Source organism: Eubalaena glacialis, chromosome 14, assembly GCF_028564815.1.
Source record: "Eubalaena glacialis isolate mEubGla1 chromosome 14, mEubGla1.1.hap2.+ XY, whole genome shotgun sequence".
Classification (NCBI taxonomy): Eukaryota; Metazoa; Chordata; class Mammalia; order Artiodactyla; family Balaenidae; genus Eubalaena; species Eubalaena glacialis.
The window spans coordinates 32,848,412-32,865,399 of NC_083729.1; positions in this window are offsets into that span (position 1 = coordinate 32,848,412).

Below are 16,988 nucleotides of genomic sequence, written 5' to 3' on the forward strand. Positions count from 1 at the left end.
AGGGGCGGGGGGGCCGGGGGGGGAGGAAATGCGGCTACTGAATGCATATTGAGGCTCTTCGTTTGTGGGGTGAGAATAGCAGTCACAGTTTTGAGAGTTGGATTTCCTTGAAGGCAACTTTGATACTGAGCACCCAGTGAGGGCAGCTGGAAGACATAGGCTCTGGAAACCACTGTTAATCCAAACAATTCCAGATAAACTTGACACCCATATGTTTTAAATGTATGGCCCAGATGTGGTAATAGTATTTGTTATTTCAAAATGGGTATACATAGAATTGAAAACATTCACATATATAACTTGTTGAAAACAGTGTTAGATGGTAACTTGATTTGGAAATTCCTTGCTCTTCTTCGAATTACAGTTGGCTCTCTACCCAGATTCTGTCAAAGAGATGTTCAAAAACTTGAAAACAAAATCTCAATAATAAGATAAATCTGATGGGGGCAAATGCAAGGAAAAAAATTGGGAAGGACTGACTAGATACAAGTTTAATCCAAATTTAGCTGTTATAAGCCTAAATACTAAAAGTGGACCTCAAACTGACCACAAACTGCATATTTGTTAACAATTACTTAATATAGTATTTTAGGGCATTTATTAGAATAATTTTACTTTTGACATAGATATGAAAGTAGAGAAGGTTAGGGAAAAAAAAAACTGAGGAAAATAAATCTTACATGGAAGGTTAGAAGGAGTTGAAATTGTTTAGCTTGCTGAAATGAAGGAAGGTTAAGAAAAAGCCTTAAATATCTTCAAATACATGAATAGGATCATTAGTGGGATACTGGTCTGTTATAAAGAAAACTGAAAAAAAAATGCATGGGTTCAACTCTTAAAGCCCTTTGGGACTTCAAGTCCCAGAGTCTGAAGTTCTGGCTTTCTGACCTGCTGGTCCCTTTCCCATTAAGGTGTCTTCTTGGTGGCCCAGAGTGTAGCCTTTGCTCTTTACCATTTGTTGATCACAATCTAAGCAAGGTAGGTGTCCCAAGATCAGGTCATAAAGGGTGAAATTGATGCATAGAGACAGATGGTTACTGAAGAGGCTAGTTGGGTAATTATTCACTTGCAAAGACTTTGATAAGTGAAAAAAAATTCTTTGTTCTCCCATAAGCTCTTTAGTCTTATTCCTCTATTAGGATTTACCATATTGTTTTTTGTTTTGTTTTGCTTTTGTTTTTTAAATTGTGGTAGAAACCACATAGCATAAAATTTACCATCTTAACCATTTTTAAGTATACAGTTCAGTAGTAACTATATTCACATTGTTGTGCAAGTGATTTCTAGAACTTTTTATCTTATAAAACTGAACAAACCCCCCCCCACCCCCATCTCTCCCTCTCCCCAGCCCCTGGCATATTGAATTTTGATGGATTTTTTTTCCTACATGTTTATCTCCCTCATTAGTTTCTAAGTTAAGAACTTATTCATCTTTTGTCCTCAGCGCCTTACACTTAGAGGGTACTTAATAAATGTCTTCTGACTGAATGCAAGAATGAACAGCAGAGTGAGTCTTTTTTTTTTTTTAATAATAATCTTTTATTTATTTATTTATTTATTTAATATTTATTTTTGGCTGTGTTGGGTCTTCGTTTCTGTGCGAGGGCTTTCTCTAGTTGCGGCAAGCAGGGCCAATCTTCATCGCGGTGCGCGGGCCTCTTCACTATCGTGGCCTCTCTTGTTGCGGAGCACAGGCTCCAGATGCGCAGGCTCAGTAGTTGTGGCTCACGGGCCCAGTTGCTCCGCGGCATGTGGGATCTTCCCAGACCAGGGCTCGAACCCGTGTCCCCTGCATTGGCAGGTAGATTCTCAACCACTGCACCACCAGGGAAGCCCAAGAGTGAGTCTTTTTAAATAGAATTGTGGTAATAACATTAAGTGAATGGATGGGGCTGAAACCATTTGCTTTCCTAACCCATCCCCTATTTTACAAAAGCCAGATTTCATTCGCGATGACAATGGATGTGGCTAATCCTAGCAATGACTCTTGAATGGTGCAGTCTGTGGTTCTCAACCCTGCCTGCACGTGACAATCACCTGTGTTGCTTTTTCTTTTTCTTTTTTAAAAAAATATTTATTTATTTGGCTGTGCCGGGTCTTAGTTGCAGCACGCAGGATCTTTTCAGTTGCAGCATGCAGGATCTAGTTCCCTGACCAGGGATCGAACTCAGGCCCCCTGCATTGGGAGCCAGGAGTCTTAGCCACTGGACCACCAGGGAAGTCCCACCTGTTTTGCTTTTAAAAATACAGATTCCCATTTGAAAAAGAATAGATACATGTATATGTATAACTGAATCACTTTGCTGTACACCTGAAACAAACACAACATCGTTAATCAACTATACTCCAATATAAAATAAAAATTAAAAAAAAATGACAGAACTGGAGAGAATGGCATGAAAAAAAAAAGAAAAAAAAATTCTTAAAAAAAAAAAAAATACGGATTCCTGCTCCCCCTCCACAATTCTGATTTAATTGGTTTGAAGTGGGGCATTAGCATTTAAAAAAAATCTCTCACTAAGGTAGAGAACCATTGTCAGGCAATCCTGTTCTTTGCCAGATCTTTGCTTTTCCTGGCTTTTTAATCTCTGGGGTTGGCCATGTGACCTAGTTCTGGCCAATGAATCTCTGCTGTGTCTTCTGGCACTCCTTTTGCTTTCCTGATAAAAGAGACAGATACCAGAGAACTTAATGCTATGGCATCTTCCTCTTTTTTTCTGTTTTGAATGCAGGTGTGATGCCGTATGCTATGGTAGCCATCTTGCAACCATGAGGCAACAAGCATTAAGATAAAAAACCCAACAAGTTAATGGGAAAGCAGAAGGTTGGAAAGAACCTGGGTCTTTAATAACATTGTTGAACTCTGGGACTGCCTACTTTTTCTTGTTTAGTAAACAATAAGTGTCATTATGGTTTAATCCCCCTAACAGTGGCTCTTCTCTCATTACCTGCTTACAAAAGCATTCTGAGCTGAAACAAAGGGTATCGAAGACCAAACTCAAACTGGATGTAGATAAATCCCATGATGAAACGTTTTTCAGAAAACCTGGCTAAAACTCTAAAACTATTTGCCTACATGTATAACTGCTATGGGAAAGGTTTGTGATATTTCCCGTAAAGCACTCCCTGATGTGACTATCAAAAACAAACCAAAGTTGGGTATAATTTTTACTCAGTTTTGCATTTATGTTTTTATATTTCCAGTAATAAATGTCAGCATGGTAGAATGGCATATCTAATGAAAAATAACATATATTCATTGAACAAATATTTATTGAACATCAACTCTGTGCCAGACATGAGTTTAGCTAAGCATATGGGAACATTAGTGAACAAAACAAATAACTCTGTCTTTAAAAATACCCCTGTGGCACTGATATTCTAGTTGGGGGCTGCAGGAGGCAAGCAAAGAAGCCATCATGATAATACATAAGATGTGGGGTGTGTTAGAATGTCAAAAGTGCTATTGAGAAACAGAACAGATTAAGGAGGGCTAGGCGCACAGGAAAGAGAAAGACTCACAGTTTTAAATCAGGTAGAGGAGGCAGACCTCACTGATTTTACTTTTGACACGATACGTCTTTAAATACTCAGGTAAAAGGATCATTATCGAGAATGAAGTTAACTTTAAGTACTAGATTCGTTTTCTGAATATGTACTGTAACCAAAGGGCTGGTGAAGTTTATACCTGCTAGCCACAGATAAGGGGAAAAGAGTTGATCCTCGATTTTGTGGAGATTGTGTGTCCTCCTGCCTATCATATATTCTTATTAGACATCTTATGGTGGATAATTTTTGGAACCCAAAAGCTGGTGTTACTTTCTGCAGTTTGCATGTACAGAATTAAAAACAGTGGTTCTCAAACATCATAATGATGCCTGTTCTAGATGCTGGGAATATGGTCGTGAACCAGTCTGAAAAGGTCCGAGCTCATGGACCTCACTTTCTAAAACAGGGAGAAAGTTCCTCTGTCTGTTAATAAGCATGTGATTTCCCCGTGCCCTTTGGGTTCTGGTTTATTTTAGTAAGATTGGACATAGAAGGACATTATGATGGTGACATGTTGCTCTATTTGAGAATAGGGAAGGGATACAGCCAGTAGTGGGCATTCCTTTCTTACTTGTGACAGGTGCCACTCTTGTCACTCTCCGCTGTCCAGCTCTCTTTGGTTGATTTAATAGCAGTTTTGTGAGTTCCCAGGGAAACCCCACCAATCAGGAATGCAAGGAGGGGGAAAGAGACAGCTATAAGAGTTAGTCTCTCCTAAGGATCTTCCTCAGATTTTACCTCAATTAATTGCTTGAGATATTGATAAAAGTCATACACATAAATTATTAAATTTTATGTAAGCTTTTGGAAAGGTTTTTAAAAATTACTTTTTTTTTAGAAGGATATTTATTTTACTTTTTTTTTTTTAAAGGAATTCCTTTATTTTTATTATTAATTAATTTATTTATTTATTTTTGGCTGTGTTGGGTCTTCGTTTCTGTGCGAGGGCTTTCTCTAGTTGCGGCGAGCGGGGGCCACTCTTTATCGCGGTGCACGGGCCTCTCACTATCGCGGCCTCTCTTGTCGCGGAGCACAGGCTCCAGATGCGCAGGCTCAGTAGTTGTGGCTCACGGGCCCAGTTGCTCCGCGGCATGTGGGATCTTCCCAGACCAGGGCTCGAACCCGTGTCCCCTGCATTGGCAGGCAGATTCTCAACCACTGCGCCACCAGGGAAGCCTCTAAAAATTACTTTTGAGACAATGGTAGGAAACTAGTCATTTAAAAAAAAATTTTACTGAAGTATAGTTGATTTACGTTGTATCTAATTTCTGCTGTATAGCAAAGTGACTCAGTTATACATTTATATATTCTTTTCATATTCTTTTACATTATGGTTTATCCCAGGTTACTGAATATAGTTCTCTGTGCTGTACAGTAGGACCTTGTCGTTTATCCATCCTATATATAATAGTTTGCATCTGCTCATCCCAATCTCCCAGTCCTTCCCTCCCCCACTCCCCCTTGGCAACCACAAGTCTGTTCTCTATGTCTGTAAGTCTGTTTTTGTTTTGTAGATATGCTCATTTGTGTTGTATTTTAGATTCCACGTATAAGTGACATCATATGGTATTTGTCTTTCTCTTTCTGATTTACTTTGATTAGTATGATAATCTCTAGGTCCATCCGTGTTGCTGCGAATGACATTATTTCATTCTTTTTTATGGTTGAGTAGTATTCCCTTATATATATATATACCACATCTTCTTTATCCATTCATCTGTTGATGCACATTTAGGTTGCTATTGTAAATAGCCTGTCTTGGCTCTTGTAAATAGTGCTGCTATGAACATAGAGGTGCATGTATATTTTCAAATTGTAGTTTTGTCTGGGTATATGCGCAGGAGTGGGATTGCTGGATCGTATGGCAACTCTATTTTTAGAAAACTAGTTATTTAAAGAAATACCAAGATCTCTATAGACCAGGGCTTGAATATTATTGATATTTAATTCTTATCAACTAAATATAAGGGTTATTATAGGGAGCCCAGTGGGGAAAATTCTTCACTAACTACCGCTTGGCTTATTTTTCTAAAGAAAAGTCTTTTTAAATGTACTTGGGTGGGGTGTGAGAGGTGGTGCATGTCTAGGGAATGGAGAAAACACTGAAAATCAAGGAGAAGGCTGTTCTTTCATAAAAATATCCATGAAAAGGGACATAGCTTCACCTTTAGCCAAACTACAGCAATGTATGGGGATTCTCATGGTCTCTTTTAGGGCAACTGATAATCATAAGATTTTGCATATTAAGAATTTTTCGCAGAGCAGACAGAAGTCTCTGGAGGTCAGGGCCTTTGAGAGAGGTCATCTAGGGCTGGCTGATGTTTTATGGCTACATGGTTTTAGCCCAGTTTGGTTTTATGAAGTGAGAGGAGAAAAAAAATATTCTGTTTGGAGTGCTCTGTGTTCTATTTATCTTCCTGAGTTATTGTGATGGCCTTCTAGGCTGAAGTTTAATGACATCAAATGAAAACTGTTTATTTTACCCAGGCTTCAACATCTGACAGAGGCAAATCATCCAATCTTACATCCTGGATTAAGTGTAAACAGAAGTGTGATAAGATACAACCTGAGGAACAAATTTTAAAAGTAATAGTCATCACTCAGATACAATTTTTATAAGCTTTTCCCTGTTTATTCCGCTTGATTGCATTAACACTAGCATTGCCTACAGAAATGAGGTTTTGTGATGTGTGTGACATTATTCCCTCTTTTTTCCTTCCTTCCTTCCTTTCTTTTGAAATCAAAAACAAATATTTCAGCAAATAAATGTCAGAAGAAAATCTGTATCAAATTTCAAGTTGCTTGGTGTTGTTTCTATGATTTTGAAAATCAACACAGCTATATATTTTGTGCGTGGTTAGGCCTAATTCAATAAAAATATCTGGAAATCAAAGAAAATCTTGTTCTTATATATCCTAGGAATGGACAGATCAGTAGATGGAGTGTTAATGAATTTATTCTAATTATTTTCCCTTTGGAGTTGATAGTATAATTTATTTAAATACAAGTTTTAATTCACCAAGTCTAACATTTGACAAGAACACTGATACAACTCAAGCTATTAATTTTTCAGAGTTTATTTTGGGGCTATTTCTCAATAATAGTCTAAATGAAAATGACCAGTTGTGATAATTATTATTATTATTATTTTTAAAGTATTTGTTTATTTATTTTTATTTATGGCTGTGTTGGGTCTTCGTTTCTGTGCTAGGGCTTATCTCTAGCTGTGGCAAGCGGGGGCCACTCTTCATCGCGGTGCGCGGGCCTCTCACTATCGCGGCCTCTCTTGTTGCGGAGCACAGGCTCCAGACGCGCAGGCTCAGTAATTGTGGCTCACGGGCCCAGTTGCTCCGCGGCATGTGGGATCTTTCCCAGACCAGGGCTCGAACCCGTGTCCCCTGCATTGGCAGGCGGATTCTCAACCACTGCGCCACCAGGGAAGCCCTGTGATAATTATTGATGAGGCTTGAAGAGATAATAGGGTAAGCTGCACTATAAGGACTTACAGGCAGAAGAAAAAATAAGGTCTTTAGAAAAGAAACTGGTTTGAGGGTTTCCAATTATCACTTAAGAGACTCTCACATTTTATGGAAAGGGACTCAGACCACCTGAAACCCATGACACACAGTTAGCCATGAGTCCAACAGTCCTATTTATATAAATGATAATATTCTCAATTAGAGATTTCCCAAAAAAGAGACTTACAATCTTGTAAGAAACTTCACCCAAAATGATGAATGTACTCTAGTCTTCCTCTCTAGGCTTCCTTTGTTACAGAGATTGTGGTTATGCTTTGAGTTGTCAATGTTAATAATATCATAGCCAGTTATTTTACCAGCAAAAGCAAGTTTATTCAGAAATAGCCAGAGGAATTGCAATTTGGGATACATGAAATATTCTGGACCACAGGCAATCCAGAGAACAAGGAAGGCAAACTGGCTTTTATAGGGAAAAGGGAGGAGTAGGGAAGGGCTGTGATAACCAAAGGGACCACTGAAAGAAGCTTCAAGTCCAAAGTATGGAGGCTTCTTATCTGTAGGGCTGCTATCAGATTGGCTGGATTGTCAGTGGGCTGAGAGTTTTCTTCTTCCTGCTGGACAGTAAAGTAGGCGACATCTTCCTGTCAGAGATGTAGGCTTATGTCTCTTCCTGGTTGGAGTAATTGATGATTCAAGGCAGGGCAAAGAGAGCTCCTCCTACAGGCTTGTCTTGGCTTCAAATTTAGCTGAGGTTTGTTTAATTCTACAAAGTAATTATTCCAATTTAAAGGTTTATCCAGAGATATGCAAAGTTAAACTTTCCCCCAAAGCATCATTAATGACATATTCTGTAACCAAGTTCTGCTATTAAACCAGATCTTTGAGTCATGAGCTTTGCCAGTTTCTCTTGCTCTGCTTTTATTTCTGATGACTGTACAATAAGAAGTTAATCCACCTAAATTTTGGTGAACCTTTATTTCTCTTGAAGTCTGATAACACTGTCTTCTGTATCTTTTCAGCCCTGATCAGAATGAGATAGAGCTTTTTGACCTACAGCATCATGATTATAGGTAGATTTAAGAGAAAATATCCTTTGGACTTCTTTTCTTTTTTTAAAAAAAATTTTATACTATTTATTTATTTATTTATTTATTTATTTTTGGCTGTGTTGGGTCTTCGTTGCTGCATGCGGGCTTTCTCTAGTTGCGGCGAGTGGGGGCTGCTTTTCATTGCGGTGCGCAGGCTTCTCATTGCGGTGGCTTCTCTTGTTGCGGAGCACGGGGTCTAGGCGCGTGGGCTTCAGTAGTTGTGGCACGCGGGCTCTAGAGCACAGGCTCAGTAGTTGTGGCGCACAGGCTTAGTTGCTCTGCGGCATGTGGAATCTTCCCAGACCAGGGCTCGAACCCATGTCCTGGACGTCTGTTCTTAAAATTGATTTTCTATCAGAGAGGACCTTGGTGCTAACATCTTGCTTTCTAGGGTACTGATCATAAAAACATCTCTGGCTTGACCATTTTTTATGACAGTCATTATTAGGAGATACTCATAGAACTAAACAAAACATAGGCTTCTAAACTTGGATTTCCTTACATCTTGGATCTATTCCCCCCCTCAGTACATATATCAGACTCTTTCCCTGCCCACTCCTCACAATGCTCTTGCTTCTAAACTTGGATATTCTTAGTGAATGAAAGAACAGAGGATAGCAGCAACCTGTGTTCTCAAAATGTTACTGCTTCAACAGATGGTACGACAGGAAAAATAATTTTTTTAACTTAAAAGAAAGTAATTTCATAATACCCTGTTTCTGGAGTCATGGTGGTTTCTCAAATTATCAATTGGGTGATATCCCCGATTATCAATAGATTGAAAACTTCCTGTATGCTAGGGACTATGCTAAGCCCTTTTCCTTTACGTCATTTCACTTATTACTCTCAATAACTCTATGGTTAGATGGGTACTATTATTAGCCTCATCTTACTGATCAGGAAATCGAGGCACAGAACGGTTGAGTGACTTTCCTTAACCACACAGTGTTCAGGGACAGAGCTGAGAATGGAATTTGTGCTGCTAGACCTCAATGCCCAGGCTCTCATCTGCTATACTCACTCTTTCTCCTTCAAGGGATGTGCAGTAGGTGATTCAATAACTGTAGGGTAATGCTTATTTTAAATTTGTTGACAAATGTCCACAGTTGCATTGAGACATTTTACTAATCTATTCCTCTTCACTCATTTAAATTAGCACTAAAGGTCTGTGCATTTGACTGTCACATTCAAATGCCTTTTCTTAAGGCATTGATTTTCATCTTATTTACCTGGTCCTTAAGTTTGTTTTATTCTCTAATATTGTGATTAGGGTTATATTTCGGGTATCTTTGTTTTTGCTCAAGGAGGGTGGAATTAGAGCTTTAAGGTAATGAATTTGATATACTGTTAGGGAGATGTGTAGACTCTTAGCTGGGTATGAAATGCTCTATATATCACTGGTTGAGCTGGTTAACTTTGTTGTTTAAATCTTCTATAGCAGGTGCTGGCAATCTTTCCTTAAAGGACAGATAGTAAATATTTTAGGCTTTGCAGACCATACAGTCTCTGTCGTAACTACTCAACTCTGCTGTTATAATGCAAAAGCAGCTATAGACTGTATGTAAATGAATGAGTATAGCTGTGTTCCAATAAAATTGTATTTTCAAAAATTGGCTGTCAGCCTGCAGGCCAGAATTTGCTGATCCATGTTCTATTGCTTTATTTACTTGTTATCTACCTGATCTATCATTTTCTGTAGGGTGTGTTAAACTTTCCAAGTAAATTCATAATTTGTTCTGGATTTATCTCCTTAAAAACCTGTCAGTTGTTACTTTATAATTTAGAATAGTAGCAGGAAATAGAGGTTGAGAAAGTGAATTGAGTCAGGTAGTCTGAGCATGTCCTTGTGTAAGCCTCTTAACCCTCTGTGTCTCAGTTCCCTCCTCTGTAAAATGGGAGGTAATATTTACCCCAGAGGGTTATTGAGGATTAAATGAGTTAATGCATGTAAAGCTCTTAGAACAGTGCTTGGAATATGATAAGCACTAAATGCACATGAACTATTATTATTTGGGGTGTTGTTAAGTGCATTTAGGGATATAATCATAATACCTTTTTGATTTATATTCTTTTAACCTATATATAATATTCATATTTTCACTGCTATTTTTGGCCTGGCATTCACTTTCAGCTGACGTTAAAATTGCTTCTCTGGCTTTCTTTTGGTTCACACTTGCCTATTACATCTCTTTCCTTCCTTTCCTTTTCAGCTTTTCTGTATCTGAGCATGTCTCTGTAGACAACTTATTTTTGCATCTAATTTTTTGTTTGTTGTTAAGCCAATCTGATACCCTATTTCTTTTTTGTTGGTTAGTTTAATGATTTACATTTATTTTAGTTATTGTCATATTTAGAATTATTGAGACCATCTAATTCATCTTATCTCTTTATCATACTTTCATTTGGTTAATTTATTTTTCCTTTCCTTCCTTCCAATCAATAAATCAAATATTCTTATGCTGGTTAGACAGGTATACATTTTTAATTTTTACTTGTCTGGTGGTTACCTCAAACTTAAGACCCACTTTTATGTTTTTTTTCCCTTTCATAGTTCTTGATTTTATCAATATCTATATCTTCCCCTTGAAGACTGAACTCTGAATCATATTGCCTGAATTTGAATCTTGGTACTGCCTCTTACTGGCTGTGTGTCCTTGTATAGGTTTCTTAATCTCTCTGTGCCTCAGTTTCCTCATCTGTAAAATGGTGTCTTACTTCTGATGGCAACCTCTACTTTCCTCTTTTCTGAAGAAAGTCCACTTAGTATCATCCCCTTTTAGCTCTGGATTATTATGTGTATTAATTGTTTTCTCTTCTGCTTTTTTCAGGCAAAATAAACCTTTCTGAATTATTTACTCACCCTAACTTCCTTTATATCAGGGTTAGTTTGTTTTCTTTCTGTTAGCGTACTTTTTCTGAGTGTTTTCACAGCAGGTCTTTGTGTGGTAAACATTCTGAGGCTTTGCATACAAAGAATATTCTTATTGGCTTCTTATAGTTAAATGAAAATTACTGTACATAAAATTTTAACTTTATATATTCTTGAAACACTTTAAAAATATTTTTTCATTGCCTCTCGTGTAGCTGTTGAGAAGACTAATTGTCTGAATTTTATCTTTTGTAGTTGAATTGCTCTTTGTTTCTAGAAGCTTTCAGAATTTTCTCTTAGACTTTGAAGTCCTTTAGTTTTCCTCCATTGATGTCTAGATTTTGGATATTCTTTTCCTTCTCCTTCTTTTGTTTGTCCCTTGGTACTCTATGCGCCTTCTTAAAATGAGGGCTTTCATCTTTAATTCTGGGAAACTGTCAGTCATTAATTCTTCAAATATTTGCTTCCTTTTATTTACTCTCCCATTACAGTTGACCCTTGAACAACATGGGTTTGAACAGCATGGATCCACGCATACGTGGATTTTTAAAAATAAATATGTACTACAGTACTACATGATCTGTGGTTGGTTGAATCTGCAGATACGGGAACAGACTAAAGTTATTTGCAGATTTTCGACTGTGTGGAGGGTAAGGGCCCCTACCCCCCATGTGTCTAAGGGTCAACTGTATACTATTATGCAGATGGTAACACTCTACTTTCATATCTTTTAAATATATTTGTAATACCCCACATATATTCCATCTGTTAATTCATCCCTGAATCCTTTGTTCTTTGCCTTGATCTTCCAGCTCACTAAGTTAGTTTTCCACTCTATCCATATTGTCCTTCATGGTTCTTCATTGGTTCTTTAAAATTCTTGTTTCTTTATCATGTAACCAATACTTGATCTTATGCTTACTTTACATTCTTAATCTGCTTCTTCCAATAATTCAGCTTTATTTGCTGTATGTCACTGTTTGTTGTCTTTTGTTTTATAGCACTTATATTCTTCAAATGCCATTTTTCCTTCTGAACTTATATTCCCCTGTGGGTATTTGCTACCTTGACTTTTTAAATTTTTAATTTAATTTTATATTTATTTTTTTATTTTTAATCAAAGTCTAGTTGACTTACAGTATCATGTTAGTTTCAGGTGTACAGCAAAGTGATTCAGTTATATATATTGTGACTCAGTTATATATATATCAGTTATATATATATATATATATGTATAAAACTGAATTCTTTTCCCTTTAGGTTATTACAAAATATTGAGTATAGTTCCCCGTGCTATAGACTACACCCTTGTTGGTTATCTATTTTATATATACTAGTGTGTATATGTTAATCCCGAACCCCTAATTTATCCCTTCCCTTTGGTAACCGTAAGTTTGTTTTCTATGTCTGTGAGTCTATTTCTGTTTGGAAATAAGTTCATTTGTATCTTTTTTTTTTGATTCCACATATAAGCAATATCATATGACATTTATCTTTGTCTGGCTTACTTCACTTAGTGTGATAATCTCTAGGTCCATTCATGTTGCTGCAAAATGGCATTATTTCATTCTTTTTTTATGTCTGAGTAATATTCCATTGTGTATATTGGGTTGGCCGAAAAGTTTGTTTCAGTTTTTCTGTAAGATGTTATGGACAAACTGGAATGAACTTTTTGGCCAACCCAATATATACCACATCTTCTTTATCCATTCCTCTGTCAATGGACATTTAGGTTGCTTCCATGTCTTGGCTATTGTAAACAGTGCTGCAATGAACATTGGGGTGCATGTATCTCTCCAAATTATGGTTTTCTCTGGATATATGCCCAGGAGTGGGATTGCAGGATCATATGGTAGCTCTATTTTTAGTTTTTAAAGGAAACTCCATACTGTTCTCCATAGTGGCTGTACCAATTTACATTCCCACCAACAGTGCAAGAGGGTTCCCTTTTCTCAAAACCCTGTCCAGTATTTATTATTTGTAGACTTTTTGATGATGGCCCTTCCGACTGGTGTGAGGTGATACTTCGTTGTAGTTTTGATTTGCATTTCTCTAATAATTAGCGGTGTTGAGTGTCTTTCATGTGCTTTTTGGCCATCTTTATGTCTTCTTTGGAAAATTTATATATAGATCTTCTGCCCAAATTTTGATTGGGTTGTTTGTTTTTTTGCTATTGAGCTGCATGAGTTGTTTGTATATTTCAGAGATTAATCCCTTGTTGGTTGCAGCATTTGCAAATATTTTCTCCCATTCTGCAGGTTGCATTTTCGTTTTGTTTACAATCTCCTTTGCTGTGCAAAAGCTTTTAAGTTTAATTAGGTCTCATTTGTTTATTTTTCTTTTTATTCCCATTACTGTAGGAGACGGATCTAAAAAGACATTGCTGTGATTTATGTCAGAGCGTCCTGCCTATGTTTTCCTCTAGGAGTTTTATAGTATCAGGTCTTACATTTATGTCTTTAATCCATTTTGAGTTTATTTTTGTGTATGGTGTTAGAGAAGGTTTTAATTTCATTCTTTTACATGTAGCTGTCCAGTTTTCCCAGCACTACTTATCGAAGAGACTATCTTTTCTCCATTGTATGATCTTGCCTCCTTTGTTGTAGATTAATTGGCCATAGGTGTGTGTACCTTGACTTTTAATGAGTATCCAGGGGGAGGAGTCTGAAGCTCAGGTCCTGGTTTGTAAACCTCCTGGGGAGACTGCTATTTCCTCCCCACTTAAGATCCTAACCACCTTCTAGATCTTCAGGAGTCTCTTATGGGTTTTATGTTAGTGTTTAAAATGCATGTGATTCCCTCCTGGTTTTTGGTTTGTTTTGCTTGTTTTTTCTTTGTTTTGGTGTTTGCTTCTTTAGGTTTGGGTTCAGGAGAGGGAGCTAGCAATCTGGGCTAGTTCATTGTCATGCCACACGGGTACATTCTTTATAATGTTACCAGTTCTCAAGTTGTATAACTGTGTTTAAAAAGGACAGTATATACCACTGCTTCTTCCCAAATTTCAGTAATTTTAATAATCGTTGCATATTACTGTATAATTACCTTGGCCATATCGATCCCTATCTCTGGAGCTTGCTGACATGAATAGAATGGTATGCCTGTAGTATATAGACTTGACTCAACTTTTCTTTTCTTGATGAGGCTGAAAGGGCCAATACTCTACTTTCAAGGGTATAATTTATGTACTTGAATGATGATTTTCTGGGTCTACGTCTCGTAGTTTTTAACAGTCTTGATGATTTACTACAACAGCAAAGTCACATCTTAAAATTTGTTATTTTCATAAAAAGTTTAAATTGAATTTTACTCTCATTGATTTCCACAAAGTCAAGCCATTCGCTTCAACATTATAAATTCTGCACCTACACCAGATCTGTCCAGCCATGATGATGAAGACTGATGCTCTTTCTGTTGTTTTCATTTTCATGCAACTTCCTGCTTTGGTAAGTCTTCTTGTGGGGAGGTTTGCTTGAGAGTTCAACAGAGCATCTTACCACCAGCCTTATGGAGCTCGTATGATATTTATTTTCCTGGAGGAAAAAAAATTTAGATTTAACCTGTAGGTTAGATTAATTTAGTTTTTTAAAGAAGATATTCCTATTAATGTTCTGAATGATAGTTTATTTAGTTGATAAAAACCGTTTGTGTCAGGTGCTGGAATTAGTTACTGAGATGGCATGTAAAATCTTTCTCTGGAGGTCTTTAAATATAGGATATATTTTTATCTTTCTGAGGTGGCTAGTTTAGGAGTATTTTTAAAAATGGAAGGATTGAGATGTTTCTATTTGAGCCCTTTGATGGAAATTGTTCTCCAATTTTAGCTGAAAAATGCAACTTTTAAAAAGTACTTTTTTGGGGACTTCCCTGGTGGCACAGTAGTTAAGAATCCACCTGCCAATGCAGGGGACACGGGTTCGAGCCCTGGTCCGGGAAGATCCCACATGCCGCGGAGCAACGAAGCCCGTGCGCCACAACTACTGAGCCTGCGCTCTAGAGCCTGTGAGCCACAGCTACTGAGCCCACGTGCCACAACTACTGAAGCCCGCACACCTAGAGCCCATGCTCCGCAACAAGAGAAGCCACCGCAATGAGAAGCCCGCGCACCGCAACAAAGAGTAGCCCCTGCTCGCCGCAACTAGAGAAAGCCCATGCGCAGCAACGGAGACCCAACGCAGCCAAAAAAAATAAGTAAAATAAATAAATTTTTTAAAAATTGAATAAAAAGTGCTTTTGTGCAACTGATATTCTTCAAGGTAAAGCTGTGAAGGAATTATATTTTATCTGTAATTTTGTATTAACCAATTCTTCTTCCCTGTCTCTCCCAATCATTTCTATCTTCTCCTATTGCTCTTTATTTTTAAACATTTGCCTTATTTGTACACTTACCTTCTCCCTCCTTAACCTATCCTTCTTACACCCCTCAAACAAATACGTCTCAGTGGCCTAGACTAGAACAATAAATATTACTATGAGGGTGGCCTGAATTTTCCCTAGTTTTATCAAGCATTATAATATTCTTGACCCCTCTCTGCCCCCTCATGCATCCTTTCAGGGGAAAAGTGAATTATTTGCCTGGTAAACTTGGAAACAGGAAGTGGGCATGCAGAGTCCAGAGCCTTCCCTTCCTCTTTTCTCATGGAACCCAGCTGACCCAAGGAAGAATGAATTTTTTTCTGCTTTTGCATGCTGCAAAACTTATGGGGAGGCTTGCCTCTATCTGTGTCTGGGAGAGGCCTGTGATCGTTCCAGAACTTCCTGTGACTAGGTGAGGAAAGCTTTCTAAATCTGAGATTCTATCCACTTACTGAAACTACTGAGTGTTTGGACTTAAATCTACCATCTTATGTGTCTTCTATTTGTTCCATTCATTCTTTGTTTCTTTTTCTTTCCTTTATTGCCTTCTTTTGGATTTAGTTATGATTCCATCTTTTAAAAATCTATTATTTTTGAAATTATACATCTTATTTTATTCTTTTTGGGATTACCTTCAAAATTAGAAGACACATTTTCAATTATCAAAAATATTCATTAATAATTTGTGAAAGTCTAAGTTAATGAAGATTTTCACCTAGAAAATATAAGAACCTTGGAATATTTTATCTCTATTAATTATCCTCATAACTAATATGCTATTGTTTCCAGATAATTTTGTCATTAACATTTTAAATGTCATAAGACATTATTTTATACAGTTAATATTATTTCACATTTACATGTATTTTTACCATCTTATTCATCCTTTATTCTTTGCTGTATTTCAGAGCTTCCATCGCAGATAATTTTTCTTTTTCATGAAGTATATTCTTTAGAATTTCCTTTAACCTGGGTCTTCTGATGATAACTAAGTATTTTTTCTAAGTTGAAAGTATTACTATTTTATCTTCATTTAAAAAAAAATTTTATTGAAGTATAGTTGATTTACAATGTTGTGTTAATTTCTGCTGTACAGCAAAGTGACTCAGTTGTACGTATATATATTCTTTTTCATGTTCTTTTCCATTATAGTTTGTCACAGGATATTGAATATAGTTCCCTGTGCTGTACAGTAGGACCTTGTTGTTTATCTATCCTATATATAATAGTTTGCCTCTGTTAATCCCAAACTCCCAATCCTTCCCACCCCAACCCTCCTCCCCTCTGTCAACCACAAGTCTGTTCTCTATATCCGTGAGTCTGTTTTTGTTTTGTAGCTACGTTCATTTGTGTCATATTTTAGATTCTACATATAAGTGATATCATATGGTATTTGTTGTTCTCTTTCTGACTTACTTTGCTTAGTATGATAATCTCTAGATCCATCCATGTTGTTGCAAATGGCATTATTTCACTCTTTTTTATGGCTAAGTAATATTCTATTGTATAAATATACATACACATATATTGCATATATATATATACCACATCTTCTATATCCATTCATCTGTTGATGGACATTTAGATTGTTTCCATGTCTTGGCCACTGTAAATAATGCTTCTATGAACATAGGGGTTCATGTAACTTTT